This window comes from Acanthopagrus latus, chromosome 11, assembly GCF_904848185.1.
Source record: "Acanthopagrus latus isolate v.2019 chromosome 11, fAcaLat1.1, whole genome shotgun sequence".
NCBI classification, from domain to species: Eukaryota; Metazoa; Chordata; class Actinopteri; order Spariformes; family Sparidae; genus Acanthopagrus; species Acanthopagrus latus.
In genome coordinates, this window is record NC_051049.1 from 8,205,356 (window position 1) to 8,222,115 (window position 16,760).

The window sequence follows — 16,760 nt, forward strand, 5'->3', positions numbered from 1 at the left end:
GGCCCAGATCTGGCCGACACCAGATACGTTCATGTGGCCCACATTCCGCGTGGAAACAGGTCAAAAATGTCGGTAGGATTTTTTTTTTTTTTTACGCTTTCATGAAAGTTATTGGGGACGTTCATATCATAATTATGTCAGACTTCTGTGTATTCTCACTGAAACTGATCTCCCGATCTTACTTTTCTTCCTCAACCAGACCTCCTCATCACTCACTCTCTCTTCCCTTCATCTTTTCCTGCCTAAGTATAGCTGTAGTTTGCCTTCGTTGTCTGTGCGGAGCCCTTCTGTCTATCTCCCTCCCACACTTCGGTATCTCTGCCCTTTTTTGCCATATCGCTCTCCCTCAGTATCTGCCTCCCTCACTCACCTTCCTCCTCTCCCTCACAGTCTGTGTCTGTCTGTCTCAGCTTGGCTGAACAGATAACTCCCGGATGCTCGTGTGGGCAAGCCAGCAGCTAGCTGTCTCTCATTCCTTTAACTCCTATGCCGCGCGCACACGCACAGTGGAAACTGAGCGTCGGATCAGATGTAATCGCATACACACATCAACATATATGGTTCTTTTGGGTAGCTCATGGGAATGTCCATATATGTATAATGTGAAACACACAACGTGAAGTTCAGTTTCACCGGCTTAGGATTCTTCTCACACACACATATGCAGAAAAAAGGGACAGAGAGAGGGAATGAAAGAAAAGATAGTGACACAGACAGACAGAGAAAGAGGAGAAAGAATAGAAATGTATGCGTATTATCAGCAAAACGGGTCAAACTCGTTAAAGGCAACAAAGGCAGCTCTCTAATTGCCTGAGTACGGCTCTGCGCTGCTCGGCTACAGTAGTGGCAGTACAGTAGACATACAGTGAGCCTGATTAAATCCTTAAGCTTCCATGAAACATGCTGACCAACAATCTTCAAACTGCACATACATCAAGAGTTATGGTATAAAAAAAAAAAGGAAGACAACTTGTTCCATATGGATGAGGGAACATCTGCCAACTAACTCAGAGCTCAACGGAGAAGACAATGAGGCAGGATTCAGCGGGATGAGATCTGGAGCACATGGTTACAGTTAAGACAGGTTCTGGGCATCGCTTTGTCTCGCACAGCATATATAATTAGCATTGCATCGTAGTAACAAGGATGTTCCAGTTGTGTTAAATATGTAAATCCAGTGGTGTTAAATCTTTTTACCACAACAAATCAGGATGGAAGCCTGTTCATGGTTGGCACAAATAATGCAACATAATGATGTGCCACCACTATCGGTACTCTAGGTTCTGTTGAAATGCTTTGAAGAGCGCTCAATTTGTTGGCTGCAGGGATAACAACAAACGGTCCTGCTGGAACTGGCATGATATTTTAATAGTTCCATGCACTGAACACAACCGAAGCGTGTGGACTGCATACAAGGAAAATGTATCTTCTTTTCAATGCTCTTTTTACAATGTTTATTTACTGTATACATCTCTGCATGGTATTGGCTAGATGTATAAGACGGGACCTGTACATCGCATGAGATGTAGCTGTTTGCTGGGAGCAGGCAAGCTAAACATATTCACTGAGTCCTCTTACTCTGGTGAAGACATGGGGCCACATTTATAAAAACAGACTTTACGATGAATTTTGATCTTGTAGTAAGACTCGCGCAGACAACTGTGTACAAGTAGTTTGCTTATATTTTATTTACAGAAGACAATTAATCCGAGGGATAACATGCAAAAGGGAGAACACTTCCAACATAGTCATATTACAGGACAGACAACAACATAAAACATTTATAAAATCCTCTAAAATAAAAAACAAAGATCCAAAGACATCAGAATATTAAAAAAAAACAAAGAAAACAGGCATGAAAGTTGAACCCCTGCCCGAGTATTTTTCTTTCAAGTATAGAAATTACATCTTAAAGGCATTTCAAATATAAAAACATGATGAAAAAGCACGATATATGCCTGTTCCCTGCCTGTCATTATCTAGCCAGTCATCTTAACCCACTGATGAGCTTTGAAATGATCTCATAAGCAAACTCTAGACAAGACAGAAGTGATTCTCCTGCTGGTTATATCGAGGTCTTTTAGTTCCGAACACATAGCCGTCAAAAGCCTGTCATGAACTTTGCTTGAGCTTTATGAACAATATGCACACTCCCAAGCTGCATGTTCAGCTTTGTTTGTCAACCCTCTACTTAGTCCGCTGAATGGCTTCAGTCTCTTGTACCATCTCTGTGATCTAGTCTTCTAAGATGTCTGACTTTCTACTTTGGTCCATATTCATGACTAATCCCTCATTTCATTTTTGAAGGCAGTTGCAATTGAAGCTGATCTGAGATTTGTAGATCAGAGGTGCCTAAATTTTCATGCTCTGTGTCTTTTATGAATCAAAGCCTGTCAATGGGAATGATCTTAAGACTGAGTTCAAGTGTAAATCTAAGAACATTTTCATAAATTAGGCCTCTGATGTTGGCCTGCACCTCATTAAAAGCTTTACCATAACCGCGTGGCTCGTGCTGTATTCAAATTTGGCTTACTGCAGTCACATGACATTGTGATCAAACATTAGTTGATGCCTGTAAATGACAGAGTCTCCTCTGAGAAGGCGTCAATACGTCTGGAGGTGAATTTGACAGACACATCCAGACTGAAACGAGATTAGCTTTGACCCAAATGCACTAACAAGTACACGGTGACCTGTCTCACCTACCATCTCTCATACTGCTCATTTAGCTACGAACGCCATGGTGTCGTGTGTGTGGATGCGCGGGTGCATCGCAAAGACTGAATGATACATACAGATGGAGAGATGGAGAGAAAGAGGGAAGGCAGGAGCAGATGGAATGGAGCTACGAAGCTGGACCCCCCTCCGAAGAGGAAATATCACAGCATAACCGCAGCTATCAAAGCATGTCGCTCTTCAATAACTCAGATGTATCAGGATATCAAGTGCCTGACAGATGTGAAGAGAGCGAAAGCGCATGTGGAGATGAGGAGAGATGGCTTATAAGAGAGGAAACATATTGAATCTGAAAACCCTGTATGTACACAGACATCCAGAGGAGGTTTGAGCTGAGTTTTGACAATGTGACAGGCCATTCTTCTTTGCATTCTCACATGTAAATAAAGTGTGAACGAGCCAGAAAGAGAAAGGGTAGAGACTCCTGAGGATGATCACAACTTAAATCTAGGTGACAGGTTGACTTGTGTGTATGTGCGTGTGCGTGTGCGTGTGTGTGTCTTAAGCCGCAGGGGTTCAGATATAAAGATGTGCTCTGGTGAAATGTGACACATGTTTATGCTTTCATCAGGATGTGTAACTTTGAGGGCTTTTGCCTGTGGGAGGATCCATCATATTTCATCATTTCATTAACACGTTTCATGCATATGCAGACGTGGGAACATGCACGCACACACACACATACACACACTATAGGTTTCCCTTAGAGCAAAGGGGAAGTAGAGGGTATCTAATCCTACCTTTGTGTGAGTGTCTCAGTGAGCCCTGCTGCTAGTCTGAACTCATTGTACTCCATCAGCCCCGCACCAACACCACCTGGATCACTCATGTCACTGCAACACTGTTTTTCTCAAAAGAATACTTTTGTTGTACTAATGTACTGAACAACAGCCACAGAGCTTCTTACACAGTGTACCCATAGCGAGTTGTGGTGTGGCACGACAATTGTGTGACAAGGACAATTTTTTGGTAGTTTTAAAAAATGAGACATGATCATCATATAAATACACTATTCTAAAACAATTCTAACCCAATGTGTATCATAATAGAAATATAATTGGTGTCTGAGAAGTAATTAAAGGAGGCCGTTAGCCAGGAAAAATTAACAAGGTCTTAGTGGAGGTGACAGGAGGCAGTGGTGATGACATTTGTCAATGAAGCTCTAGCATTCCTCCTTTTTCCCGTCTTATCTATTTAATTATTTATTTTGAACTCTAATGGAAGCTGGTGTAGTTCCAAGAGGAAAATCAAGTTAGATGAAGTAGCCTAGAGCTTGATTAAACAGTGAGGGCAGTGGTATATTATTTAACCACTAAATGTCATTTCATGCTTTTCGGGTTTGACTTTCTTTTATTGTGTTATGTGGCATTTTTGTCCTTTAAAAGGTCTACAAAGTAAAAAAAAAATTCCATGCCAAAGGGAGTTACTCTCTCCAACAGAAAACACTGCTCCTGCACTGCTGGAAATGCCTGGTTTGGAGTCGCGCCTTAACTTCTGTAATTGATGTGCGTCACTATGTTACAGGCGTTCTAAAAATATAGATATTTATGATAAAATGTATACACTCCAGTCAGTCAGCAGACATACAGTTGCTATTGCTGTAGCAGTGTTATTTTAGATCACACTACTTTGTGCCGCATTACCTGTCCTGCTCTGCTTCTGAAAAATATAAAATGTGACAAAGTGCAGTGGAATGGGACTTAGACTCTGACAGAGTGAATAAATCGTGACGTATTCGAAGCATGCGACCTTCTCATTACTGTAAATAATTCATACTTACCAACAGTTTTTGAGTCAGTCCAGTAGATCAATTCAGACTTGCAGCCACAACACCCTTGCAGTGTAACCATTGGGGCAACTCCACCGATTAAAGTTATGTCCACTAGAAGTGCTTGTTTTTGACAGGCTGAGGTCGTTATTTTCAGTGTCTGACAACATCAGGGAAACAATTCCTACAGAGACAGACCTTTTTGTTGAGTAACAAGAACTGTTTTGTAACCAGAAACACAAGTTGCATTCAAGTAGAGGTCTGAAAATCTCGTGAGAGGTGAGTTGTTGCAGGAAGATGACGATGGAAATGTGGGTCACAGTTTGAGAGAGAGGCTGGGGTTTATCTTGAGGAACTGCAAGCAAGTCATAGTTGTCTCATGACTATTTAACTGAATATGACATAAATGAGGCAAAAACTGCAACAACTCATGAAGTGACAGACATGTCCTTGAACAAAAAACTGTATTTCTGGTTACAAAAATTATCTACAAGGTCTATTTCTTTGAAGAACTGTCTCTCACATTTTCATCTATGAAGGTGATAATTATGTCAAGCACATCATAGGGCAAAAGAATGGTTTGGAAGACATGTTATATAACTACAGCCACTTATTACCTTTTGTGCAAATTATTTATTGATTTAATTCATTCTCCATTACTGCATAATCCACTGCACCCTAAGACTTTAATGAAATACATGATCAGACGTTAAGCAACACAAGGTATGTGGCTCTCAAACAGCCATTTCTTCCACAATCTAAAGCCTTTTAAAGCACCCGTTCAAACTACATGGTAGGCCAGCCCTCACGCTCCTTACTGCCCACAGCTGGTGTGTGTACACTTATCTATGGAGAAATGCATCAGGCGCATACAAATCAAATATAGAAATCTTCCATCAGTGTGAGTTGATAAGAGGATCTGCTGTATACTGTGTTCCTCTCGACCATGCTCTGCTCCACTGGACTGAGGAGTTATGATGCTGACCCTGCTCAACCTCTGGTAAACTCTGTGAATCGCTCAATGAGAAGGGGGGTGGGAGGGGACGGGGGTGATGCTAGTGCTGGGAGGAGAAGAGAGGAGAAAAAAGAGGGCAGAAGAGGTGGAACAAGTCAAGCTGACACGATTTCAGTGTATTCTCAATATTGTAAATAATGCACGATGGGCTGATTCTCATGGATGTTGTCTTCATTCATTTTTAAGTTATGCAGTAGTACTCCAGCTCTCCCCCTCTGCCTCTGTGTGAGCCAGCCTGTACGTCAGTGTATGTGCAGGAGTGCATGCATGAATTTAATGTGATAAACTCACCTTTTAGTTGAGCTGCCAACAAACTAGTAGGCTAATGGCTGACTGCTAGTTACTTTTTGATTGCTAGAGGTAATCAGAGCTTTAAAAAAAAACATCCACCTCAAAACAGATTTAGTTACTGACCACAACACACCATCTCTCTGTCTTGTGCCGCTTATTGGCACTGATTCAGGAAAAGAAACTCATGATTTTATGGATTCATATTACACTGACCTAAGCGTTCACAGTCCCCAAAATACTTAATTTAATTGCTTTATTACCAGCTACCAAGTGAAAAACCCACAGCCTCATAAAATCCCCCCAATTATTACAAAATAGTGTTGCAATTGCATTGTGCATCTCGATGACTCTGCCAAGACACTCTTGACTCTCCTGTTTGTCACATTCTCATGTTTACAAACCAAGAATGAGCAATAAGACGTTGTTGGTTTTTTTCAGAGTGGATTTTCCCTTCAGGGGGATGCAGCTTTACGCCCCAAACACAAGGCTGGAAGCAAGGACACAGCAGGACCTCCAGTCCGCTGCGTGTGCTCTCCGAGGCCTGACAATACAGCTAACTGCATCACATTAGTTCATATGGTCAGACCCACTGTTGATGAAACCCTCTAACCTCCACCTCAGCCTCAACTCACAGCATGTGTGTGTGTGTGTGTGTGTGTGTGTGCCAGGGAGAAAGTGTGTTTGTGTGTCTACGTGTGCTTGGGCTGGTGAGTGAGGGCTGCCTGGGGCTCATTGCTCATCGCAGTGGGTATAAATAGAAAAATAGAGAGCAAGGAATATAAGAGCATCATAGTGTGTCTGTGGGGTGTCTGCTGGGTGGAGAGGCTGCTCAGAGCTAAAAAAAACAAAAAAAGAAAAAAAAAACAGCTGACAGCAGCTAGATGAGCTGAAGGATTCAAAGGATAACGTATCTCGAAATGAATAGCAAGTTGTGACTGACTAATTGAAATCATATCAGATGTATTTGTAAGTGATGAAGTGATGGAATTCAAGAAACCTTTACATTTGAACAAAATACCAAATACTGGCCAAAGGGCTTTGCAAAGTGCTGAAGATGTGGTTTGATTACATGGCAACAGTAAACCATGCAGTGGCCAGTAGCTCCTTCAAATCATTTTCGGGTTTGTGGAAATGTGTTGTTCTTGTAGCCACTCATTAGTTAAAGTGTGTTGACTTAGTTTATGTTGGCTTCTCTGTTAGCAGAGCGGAGGGAGACAATGAGACGAGGCCCTCGATAATGTCGCCTTCTTTGGATTGTTGTGGAAAACTGTGAGTCCTTCACCAGGAAATCCACAGACACTCAATGGTTGAAATACATAATAAAAGAAAAGAGCAGGGTTTGGATTCGATCACTGCGTAAGGCAGCTTTCGACCATCCAACCTGACCGGCCGAGCAGTTCCAGGGAGGAGAGGCAGAGCATCAGCGTAAGAGCCATGCAAGCCAAGCTCAGATTTAAGGCAGCTCCTGGCTAATGTCTGGTCGCACAGGAATGGCAATAGGAAGTGGTGTGACTGTTGTGCACACATCTTTACAGAGACCTGTCTCCCCCACAACATCCTCAATCAAGCTGTTCCTCTGGCAGAGCACATGACTCTGACAGGACTCAGTGTTTACGTCAATGACGCTTGGTGCTCCAATGCAGACAAAGTTGATGGAAACTGTCGAACTTAATTTGAAGATGTCGACCATATTACTATCACAGCTTGCTGTGGCAGTTTACATTCATGCAGACACAATTTTTAAAAAATGTACTACAGAATCACTTCCTGCGTGTTTATAAGCTTACAGCCTAAATAAACGTAGCTATTCTCTGTTGTGTAGTCTGAAGGAGTTACAATACATCTTTTCAAACCTGTGTTGTTTAATAAAATGAATCAACTTGATCTGACAATGCAAAATTGATTTTTTAAAAGCAAGGTCTAACACAGTCTGAGCACAACAGGTTCAGAACAACATACTTGGCACAGAGTTTGCAGCATCCTTCTCCTTTTTCCACAAGAGGTGATCTATGAGAACTGAACACATACCTGGACGTCACCACACCTGGTGTCCATATCACTGCTCCTCAAAGAAGGAAAAGGCACCTGGAGGAGGGAGAAACAGGGAGGGGGAGAGGAGGAGAGGGGGAGAGGGGGGGAGGCATAGCATTAAGAAAAAGCACTTGTCAGGTAGCCCATTAGAGAACCATTACAATACCAATCTCGGCTCCCCATCTTTCCCTCTCGCAATGTGTGTGTGTGTGTGTGTGTGTGTGTGTGTGTGTGTGTGTGTGTGTGTGTGTGTGTGTGTGTGGACGTGTATGTGCGCGTAATTCTCTTTGTATGCCTCAAGTCACCTGCGGGGAGATGAGATCATTACCTGTGACTGCGGGGCTAATGTCACACACAGCCTCAAAACACACATAGACACACGTACACACACACACACACACAGAGGACCACACGCATGCACTCGCTCAGGCAGACTAAAGAGGCTAATGTGACTCTGCCTCAGTAACAACGCCACAGTGACTGCGGGGCTCGTCTCCATTTGGATAAGGCAGTCTGTTTTACAACCCGCTTCCAACATGGGCAGACAAGAAAAAACAGGAGGATAGAGAGAAGAGAGGGGAAATGACAGAAGGATGAATAGAGGAGCATCTAATTGGAGACGTGGTGGGAGCGAACAGCCATCTCTCCCTTTCTGGTGGAGAAAATAAAAATGCTGTGTTGCTTTGTATGGGGGGGAAAATGTACAGCAGCAGACTTAATGTATGGCTCAGAACAAGCTCATTAGCAGTGGTGGGACTGTGAGTGACAGCTGAGGGCAGATGAGGAGGGGGATAATGGGAGGGGTGGAAAAGGGTCAGAAGGTGGGGATGACGAGCATGGCCTCTAATTAACATCTCCATCGGTCCCACGGCTCTCACTTCATATTACTTTTATAACACTACTACAACATGACACTGTCTGAAGTGTGTGTGTAAAGACAGGAACATTTTTATTTTAAGCTAACGTGTAGTTTTATGTCCAGCGCTTCAGGCCAAACTAGTTTTGAATCAACCAATCAGATTTGAGGTTCTGCAATAGACACGTCATCAGTAACAATAAGAGAATAGTTTGATAGTTTGATATGTCTAGGTTAAACACAAACCAAACCTGCACATAGTGAATATGTCCTGGCTTATAAGCAGCCTATGATATCCATTGGTAATGGAGTGTGCTACAAGTGGAGAATCAACAACCAATCATTTAACAGGTGTGTAGTTTGTTTGCACCATCACCATGTGATTGACAACCACAGAAGAGCGTCTCGGAGCAATTATTATGGATCCCAGCACAGTTCTCATAAGACCAGCTGTGATCCGCCTCTAATGCTATCAACTCAAACAGGAGCTCTGATAATGTCTGCCTACGAGCCGTAGCTGTGCCGGCAAACACACCGACTTCTTTGTGCTCTGTCCTGGTCCCATGCTGCTCCTCACATCCATTATCACCAGAGTGAGAAAATGAGTGCTGACGGAGAGGAAAATAAAAAAATTAAAAAAGGACAGGTCACCTTGTCGGTATGGTTTGTGTGATTTTATTTGAGTATTTTCCATTGCTGCATTAACATAATTATAACCTGTGTGCCTTGATTGAGTGGTAAATGCAAAATAAAGAGATTAAATTCTACCTTTTATAGTCATAATTTTTTTAATGTCTTACCTGCTAACAACAGTGACTGATGTGAGTGGCACAAACAAAAGTATTCCACCTTGATCGTATCTTACGCAAAATCACTCATCCTGTGCTTACGAGCAGCTTTACTTTCCGAACAGCTCCTCAGACCTTGTGTAACAAAGACCATCCTTCCTGTCTGTGTCTGCTTGTGTGTGTGAGAAGCTTATGCAGAGTCTCCATTTTTTTTGAATCTGTTGTGTTAATGTAATACACGCCATTAATACACCATGACCTCACAGCAAGCTTATTAAAGGCCCCTATTATGAACAACAACAACAACAACATTCAACGGCTGTATTATCACGTGATATCTAATCTGTGTCCCCTCTCACCCTGTTGCTATACACCGTTTCATGCCGCCTGCTCCCAGAGGGGAGAGTTTAACTTCTATAATGCAAACACTACGTAGTTACTCATTGTTGTGTTTCATAAACGAAAAGAAAATGCAATTCTTGTTCTATACAGCATGAAAATAAAGCTGGAGGTGCACTCCGTGTTTATTCTCGTGCTGCTCGGATGCACAGCCGCAACAAACTGTGTCAGCAGCACAGGTTTCAGGCCCCTCGCTGAACCACACATGGTAATGTTGCAGCTGCCTCTCTCCTCCTCCTCATCCTCCCCTTCTCCAGTCATCTCCCGTTCTCTCTCTTTAATTATCTCTCTCAATCTCTTTTTGTTTTCAATTTGAATTACTTAAGTGTCATATTAGCAGTGCTGGCAAGCACAAACTGTAGTAACAATACAATTTGCTAAACGTGTGATTCCACCCGCTCTCTTTCACACCGCCTCTCTCTCGCGCCCTCTCCCTCACCTCCCAAACACCCACGCCCACTATGTGACCCCCCCACGTAATCATGTCGCAATCATGTGAGAAAGCGTAGGAATATTAAAAATTAACTTCACATTCATTCTGGGCAAGCACAATATGAGATGAATTAATCATGGCGTACAAGGTTGTCTAGATTCTTATCCTTTATCCTCATCTGCCTTCCTGCGCTGTGAGGATGGTGGCAGGAAATTAAAGGTGGCCAATGAGAGACCAGCACTTGTACTGTGGGTGTCAGAGTGCACTGATCTGCCCTGACACTAAATGCAACATGATTTTTTTAATGTCAGAGGCAGTTTACAAGTCATGAGTAAAACTGCTGAGCCAGTGAAATTATTTTTCTACTGTCTTCTGTGGTTTGGGAAGGAGTTCTCTTTGACACTGACTCTGATGACACTGGGTGGGTATGTCACTGGCGAAATACATGGGACACAGTCTCCATCTCTGTGGCACCTTCACTGTGGGACTTCCTAAAAACTTGGTGTTTAACCTGGCAGTGGTGCCTCACGTCCTGCGTCACCCAGAGTGTTGAGTGCCTGATATTTGTTCTCTTCAGCTCACATCGGATGTCTCATCTCTTGTTACATTAAACACAGATGATTTTATTGTTGGTGATCTCACTTTACCTCTCTCTCATGAAACCAAAACTGAATGCTGATAAATTAATCTAAGTCACACCATGTTCTTCTCCAAAACCTAGTTGAGAATTTTTATTGCCTACATCTAACCTAGTAGTTCTATTTTCTTAAACCAAACCGCGACTGAAAAGTGGAAATACACTTTTAAAGACCAGAAAACAATAAATTCACTTAGTCTAACAGTTAAGAGCCATAAAACAAAACTCTAAATACAGGTGCGATGTGAACTCTGTGAACCACACAAAATATATTTGTTCCATCCTCTCGGCCAGCTCAGCATATTCCACTAATTGAGCATTTTTATACTATATCACCTAAAGACCCACATTTCCAAGAGGTTTTTCCAGTAGTAAACTTCCCATAAAGGTACCCAAATAGTCTTACAAGACAGAATATCACCTCTCTGCACATAGATGAGGTTAAATACACAAATTATTGGAAAACAATATGCAGTTAGAGCCACAGCCAAGACGGCCATCGAGCTTACTGAAGCATGCTGCCGTGCATCCTGCAAAAACACACCAAACAAACCGGTACCAAGTTTTTGGTCTCCCTTCACTGTGTGCATATTGAGTGTAATGCAGATGGTTTTGCAGAGTTTGGAAGCGTGGGCTACATTAACTGCAGCTGAAGTAATTACCTAGATGATTCTAACTACAGGATCATGGATACACATTGATTTTAATGATTTATCGTGTCATGTAAAAACACCCACAAGGATGCTCTGCTGCGCAGCACTGCCTCTGGTACAATAAGGTAATTATTGTAATCATTTTTGGACAGACTGTTTCACACAGTTCTAGTTTAAACCTATTGAAGGGTGGAACTGAGAAAAAAAAATGTAGAATAGTCACATAAAAATGTGGTCGTCTGTGGTCAGTGAGCAGCTTCAGTTGATCATAATGAAAGCTCACTCTGCTGTGACAGAGGTATCACGCCACGTCCGTGCCTCTTTTATTTTGGTTATTAGGTTTTGGCTGTGAGAATACAAATTTGAACTGTGAGTGAGGACTTTGAAAGCTGTGGGTGTTTGCCAGGCAAGGAGGGTCCAAAGATTTACTTGACCCAAACTATAGACTCAAAGCCAGGGTATCAAGGGCTCTGCAGATTCAATTCCTTTTTAAATCTGTCTCATCGAAATTCTCCAACTCAGTGTGTCTCTAAATGTATAATTAATGCCAACTAAAGTTTATCCAAAACTGCCAAGAAAGCATATTGATGAGAGGAAATGAAACTCAATGAGTCTCTTTCAAATGGACCAGCAGTACTTTGCTTTTGGAATGATTCTTTTTTAACCATCTTTCTCTCTCCCTCTTCATCTCCCTGCTGCCTCTATCTCGCCATCTCTCACGCTTGATGGCCCCCCTGCATGCTCCTAATAACCCATGATGAGTCCTCCACACTTGAGCACCCTCCCATCAGACACCCGCTGAGACACACACACACACACACACACACACACACACACACACACACACACACACACACACACGGGCACTCACACACACACACTCTACCCCTCTGTGTTGGTCATAGAAGGGTGTGCATGATGACAGCCATCAGCAGGGCAATTAATGGGCCCGTCCCATGGTCACAATACGACAGAGAGAAGAAGCGGAAAAAACAACATTAGCCAATATGGCTGGATCCTAACGGTATAATTAGCCTAGCACGCTGCTCCCCACTTGGACCAGAAAACCCAAAAGCACAGCCAACAGTGACGCGAAGAAGCCGTGAAGGAGGGAGAGATGAAGCAGAGAGGCAAGTGGAATATGAGAGCAAACAGGAAAAACACACATAATTCAAAGAAAAATAGTCAAGAGATGAAAACACAAACAGCGCCGTGGTAATAACCAGCCCCAATCTGGCTCTGTTTTACACCAAAAGAGGGAGAGTGAGGAATGGAGGAAGTACCACAGCCTGGGTAGGCAGAGAGAGAGAGAGAGAGAGTGATGAAAGTAAGACAGAGAACTGAGAGGGATGCATAAAGGAGAGGTGGATGAAGGGAGGGAGAGGAGAGTGGTGTAGACACGGGACCATGCTCGTAGCATACTGATGCTGCTGTAAGACATGCAGTGGCCTCGGCTAAGCAACCAAGCATGTGCTGCAGAGGGCTGGGCTGCCTCCTCACACTGTGTGCACACTTTTCACATGCGCATGTCTTGTCCATTATGATGTTGTGTGAAAACATTACAACAAGGGAGAGATGGGATTATAGAAGAACATGCACTTTATGCCATAGTGTTACTGTGTGTGTGTGTGTGCCGATGCACATGCGTGTAAATGTGCGTTTGTGTGCGCTGCAGTGGGCTGTTGTTCATTATGCTGTGTGTGTCGCCTCCTGCAAAGCCTCTGTTATCACAACACAGAGCCCCAGCAGCTCCTGTTCTAGCTCTGTGTTTCCATACCTCGGTCCCATGGGAGCTCCTATAGCATATTCTGTTCCTCAAGGACTCCAGGAATACTGGAGCTCCAGCAGAAACACAGACCACCACCGGCCCTCAGCTCATGACCCCCTGCTGATCGACACGAGGGAGTGTAAAGGAAGTAAGTGTTTGTATTTCTCTTGATTCTTCACTTGATTCCTCCCTTTTGCCCTGTTATGATGAAATGCATGTATTTTGTTTTATGTGGAAAGAGAAACGTAAACGTAGAAAGGAGAGAGGAAAGATAAATTAAGTCTTGTTTACTCAAAGAGAGCGGTGGTATCGGGACGAATGCAAACTGCAGGGAGGAAATCGTCCTGTTCCAAGTGTCTGTTTTTCTTTATGTCAGCATCAATTTGAATTACGTCTGAAATTCTCTGCAAAATGACACAAATTCACTCAAATAATATTTTAACTGTTCCCTACTGTAAAGTGTAGCCAGAAGGCTGTCTGTCTAATCTCCCTTTGCCTTCCTTCTCTATTCGACTCTGTCCAGGAGACAACAGGAGGCCTGCTCTTCCTTTGTGCCTCACTCAATCCCTCATCTTCAGCCGTCTCTCAGAGAGAGATCCAGAAATGCATTCCATTCATTAGTAGGGATGAGAACAGCTTGCAGGGGGGTACAAAAAGTGTAATTTTTTATCTGCGTTTCTAAAAGTGTGCCACATTGTGACAAATAAGGGGGGGAATAAAAAATGCTCAGCAATGTTCTCCTCCATCTTTAATGAAAGAGAATGAGAGGAGCTGTCGCTTTCTGTCTCCCACCGCTCCACCACAACCTGATTACTGTCTGATGATGATGGCACTACTTCCTGACATCTAATTGAAATAATTGTGTGTAATCACTTTAAAAGACTGGCAGGAGACATGCGAGCGATGAGAAGTAGTTAAGAAAGGCAACGGCATTTTAATTGAATCTTTCCAGATGCATCTGATTCCTTCAAACAAGTCGAAAAAGCACCAGGAGACAGGCAGCGACACGGCGGTGGCACAGTTCAATTGAGAGATGAATAGTGGGGTAATGGGTTTAGGGGCTGTGAAAGAGAGCAGGGTTTAGGTGGATATGCTTCAGCCATTCTCTCATACTCGCACACTTTATCCCACATAATCTGTGAGAAATCTTCAGAGAACTGCACTGTATCCAGGTTGACTTTCCCAGAAACTGATCTATAATACAGTATTTCAAATAAACAACCCAAGTGAGGATTTTCTACTATTATTACTAAAGCCCTAAAAACCACCTTGCCTGTCTCGGCAGCACCAAAGCCGTCGAGGCTTGTGATCACAAGGCAAAGACACCTTGCGGGTTTTGTTGGGATGGATTTTGGAGTAAAAACGCCAGGTCTGGACCTCCAAGCACAGCCGTCTCTGTTTGGCGGGCCGGTGCACCACGGGGCCGCGCTGTGGGTTTCTGAAGGCCCATATCACACAGAGAGCCCAGACCGGGGAGAGCCTGTCCACAGCCATTTCCCGACTCTTTAATCTCAGCGGCTGACTGGATAGAGCAGCGCTGCACATTCCATTAATGTAAAGTGGGGCTTGAAGGCCCGTAATTTATTGGCTCTGCAGGCTCGCCTCCCCTCATCTCACTCATACTGGCTCCCGGCCACCAAATACTCCCCCTGATACCCGCCGACATGCAGCACCCTGCGCTCAGCGTTTTACGCTATTTCACTTTCTTTCTCCCATACCTCTCCCTGCCTCTATACTCCTCTCTCTTTACCTCTCTTTGCTTCTCCCTCTGTCTACTCTGCTCTCTTCATAACGTTTTGCCTCGATGTCTCTCTCAACAGTTCCCTTGCTTTACCTATCATGCGTACCTACCTTCCAGGTGCAGAACATAGTTTTACATACATTTCCCATAATATTTCATTCTAGTTGCTTGCAAAGCTTTTGCTGTGAAAGGAGCCGAGGATGGCACAAGGAGCTGGACTCCTTAAGCCTCTGCATCCCTGATTTAACAGCCAGTTTAATTATGACCAAAAAGACACACTCCACAGAGATAACTGCAGGAGAAGCGAAGAATCCCCTACTAATCTTGTTTTCTCTGTTGATCCACCTCTGAATCTGCTTCCCCCTCCTCCTCCTCTTCTCCTCAGTCTGGACTAATGTTCTGTGCTGCTATAACAAGGGTGCCCTCTTGACCATTAAGCTGCCAGGATGCCAGGATGCCAAGCCCGGGTAAGGATGGGGGACAAGCAGGTAAACACAGCAGTTATTCATGCCAAGTGAGATAATGAACATTTTCTTAATTGGAGCCTTATGGCCCACACTAAAACACATAGGATCGGTGTTTATAGTGAAAGTAAAATACTGTGTTTTGTACTATAAAAGGGACACAGTGTCTCACAGATGCCTCCCTTATGATCCATTGTAGGTGCCAATATCGTTTCAGGTAGTTTAAAGTAGCCTGAGCTCTAGTAAGGTAGAATCATTTAAGCCAACACGTGACAGACTCGTCCTGGTGTTTCATGGGAAAACGTATTCATCCATCGCCACACGGAGATGGGTTCAGTATCAGGCAGTGCTGCTGCGGGCATCAAACATCTATGGGTTGGAAGCTCTTTAAGAACCGCACTGTTCTTGCAGCACGACGACCAATGGTTTTACCCTCCCCAACGTGGAGTATTGCAGAAAAAGAGCTACACCAATACATGTTATTTTGCAGGAAGAGAACACACTGACTAGAATCCCAGCAGGAGAGCACAGTTTTCCTTAACCTCTGACACCAGCCAGTAAAACTCCTCTTTGAGAAAAACTGCCGCTGCTGCTATTACAGTGACAAACTTGAAGTCGTTGAGAGCAGCAGAAGTACGCATTACAAAGAAGCAAGTTACAGCACTCAGATTTGTTTTTGCTCTAACAAGTAACAAAGGAATTAGTTTAGGAATTAAAGAAAGAAAAGAGGTGATATGTTACCGTAAAAATCTACTTACTATAAGAACTTAATGTATCAGCCTCAGGTGACTAACCAGCACATGAGCCCAGGATAAAGTGTACACCACACAAGAGACAGCTAATACATCACTCTGTCTGTGTTGAACTTTATGTTCCAGGACCTCCCTCACATGTGTAGGCAGACCTGACCCAGCTGTTACAACAACTGCACCCCGTCGTATACACTCAGCGTTGTGTAGCGCGGTTGCAAAATGTCTCCTGCGTGTATTGTAATACTTAAGAATTCAGATTTAATTTAGGGAATGTACGATCTAATTAAAGAGCCAATTTTTATGTTTGAGGAAAATCAATATATGATACCAAGTTAAAGAACCTCTGCAGGCTATTCAATGAAGACGTTGTAATTATGTTGTTGTTGTTTTATTGGTTTAATTATTTCATGAGTACCAGTGGCTGTGGC